Genomic DNA, 2,772 nt, shown 5'->3' with positions numbered 1-2,772 from the left:
ATTTAAATACTAAGGTTTAGTTTGTTCAAATAGTATGTGTAAGTGTGAGTAACCAGTGATGCTCTCTTTAGTAAGCACACTAATAATACATGCTAATCCAGAATCATAGTACAGAGGATATTTTCTTTAGCGGCATCATATTATTGTTCATTATTGAGTCGAGCCACAAATATACTGTCGTTAGAAAGCTTAGCCTGGATCTTGTGCTGATAAACCATGAGTGTAACTGGCAGGTTTTTGTATGAGACAGAGGGAGTTTAGATCAGTGTGTCATACGCTGCACAGAAATACACTGCACTGTCATTCAGTGTGAGCTTCTCGATGGTCAGAGTGCCGTTCTTTCTTCCATTTCCCTTCAGAAAAATCTTGTTGGTGAATTCTGCCTCTTTGTTTTCAGTCTCACCAATGAGGTATCCCATTAGTTTGAGTCCCATGGTGCCCTGGATCTGTTTGTACCACATCATTTGGTTATAACTTGCTATATTGTGTGTACATATAAACACAGCAGAATCATCTGGGTCCATTATTGATTCAGTAGGAGTCTGGTCAACAGTGTTACCAAGAGTAGAAGCTGAGAAGAGACAGATAAATGATAGATTTAATGCTGAAGTGTCATTAAAATAAGATTTATTCACAGTTGTTGTGACAAAAATCAACAAACACTTTATGAAAGACACTATTACCTGTGAGCCACATCAATGTGACAGAGAAACTCAGGAGAATATTGTTCATGCTGTTTCTCTGTGACTCTGCTGTGAGTAAATACAGTCGATGAAATGAATAAAGATGGAGGATGGAGGATGTGATGTCACTGAGGGAATTTCTGACAACTCAAGTTCATTTTACAAACTATATCCAGCAGATCTTCAGTTACTAAATATGCTGACAGTGATATTTGTATACTCTGTAATGATATAGTGAGGAATTTCTGGCTCATTATTTTGTGATTGTGAACTGTGTATTTATCAGTGTGAATGTCACTTATGTTTTTACACTGAAAACATTTTATTTTAACCAAATTGAATGAATGGATGAATTAATTAAATTGCGCATTTAAAACACTTCAGGTCCAGACTTTTCTTTTAGAGTCTGAAAACTTTTAAATTATTAAAAATTAGGCTGTTATTTGTTGGTGTACAATGACTAGTCCAGATGTATTTTGTATGGATCTGGATCTATGCAACAATGTTAATGTACTCTGTAATATTATACAGTGTGTATTGCATTCTGTGCTGTGTGTCATTCTTGCAGGTCTTCAGTCTAGCACTATCTCTCTGTATATTTTAATGTATTATTATGTGGCATTTATTAGTTGTGCCACATTGCCACCTTTTGGCAAATATTATCAGTGTCATTTGTTTAAGTATATTTTTAGTACAGCACTCCAGCCTTTGACGTACTGTGAAATATATGGCACTTTTATCCGGCTCTAGATCTTTCTCTGTGAGAGATCCACTTTCAGGAGCGATTTAAAGAGTTTCAGATTTGTTATTATCAACATTTAAGTCTGAATCTCCAGTAGTGAATACTATAAGTCTCATTGTCTCTCCTGGATCTGTTCATTAGGAAACACTCGCTGTGTGTGCAGTCCAGAACTGCAGAACTCTTCTTTTGCTTTCCGAAGAACAGGTTCTTGTTCAACATCAAGTCTGACGGTTTCATGATATCCGGTCTGTAATATGAGAAGTGTTGTTGGCCATAATCAGTGTTGGGGAAAGTTACTTTTAAAAGTAATGGGTTACAAATTGTAATTACTAATTAGTTACATTACTACTATTAGTAAATGCAATTAGTTACTTTTTTAGGGAGTAACACAATATTGTAATTTACAATTTACTCCCTATTACTCCCTCTAATCTTGTAACGGGAGGAGTTTTTGTATGAGTCAGAGGTGATTGTGAACACTGTGTAATACGCTGCACAGAAATACACTGCACTGTCATTCAGTCTGAGGCTGTTGATGGTCAGAGTCACATTATTTCTTCCATTTCCGCTCAGTTTGATCTTGTCTTTAAATTCAGTCTCTTGGTTCTCATATTGCACATTAAGGTATCCCATGAGCCGAAGGTCCATGATGCTCTGGCTTTGTTTGTACCACTGTATGACATCATAGCTTTGTACTTTGTGTGAACATTTGATCTCTGCATATTCATTTTCTTTCTTCAGGAGATCCAGAGGAGTCTGGACAACACTTTCACCAAGAACGGTCACTGTAGAGATAAAAATGAATAAACAATATAAAGCTGTGAGGAGCTCATATATCTTAGTGACACAAAGTATTAGAAACACACTAAACTAAACAGAATTACCTGCGAGACACAGGACGAGGACAGAAACACAGTGAGCATTACTCATGTCGTCTCTCTCTCTGCTGATTGATTCCACGATGAATTAAATACAGGCGATGGAGGAAGTGATGTCATCTAGGGTGGCAGCTTTGTTTTCTCTATGCATTTCTGAATTCATAACCACATACTAGCATACTATTATTATTTCTGCCATAGAAAGATACAGTGCACATAATACGAGTAATATATACTAGTATCTTAAATGGATAGGAAAAGCATTAGCTTTCACTCCACAAGACATTGTATGTCAGACTGCTGTTTAACTGTACCAGAGTGCCCCCTTTTAGATGGTATATTGATATGATCTGTGAACAAGGTGTTTTTGTACATCTGCCTTCAGTGTTTGACACACTGTGTTTGCTCACTGAACAGAAATATACGGCACTATCATCTGGCTGTGCGTTCTTCACAGTGAGAGATCCGC

At 36.8% G+C, this 2,772-nt stretch overlaps 1 gene segment (V, D, J or C); it reads right to left on the bottom strand.

Moving 5' to 3' along the window:
• Window positions 1–1,833: 1,833 nt before the first annotated feature.
• Window positions 1,834–2,355, bottom strand: LOC311281355 (T cell receptor beta variable 16-like). The segment is given in 2 exons: window positions 2,310–2,355; window positions 1,834–2,210 (listed from the first exon to the last, which is right to left on the bottom strand).
• Between the last annotated feature and the right edge of the window lie 417 nt (window positions 2,356–2,772).

The sequence above is a fragment of the Rutilus rutilus genome, assembly GCF_951802725.1.
Source record: "Rutilus rutilus genome assembly, chromosome: 21".
Classification (NCBI taxonomy): domain Eukaryota; kingdom Metazoa; phylum Chordata; class Actinopteri; order Cypriniformes; family Leuciscidae; genus Rutilus; species Rutilus rutilus.
Note: the sequence above shows the minus strand (reverse complement) of the source record. Positions and strands in the feature narration are given on the sequence as shown.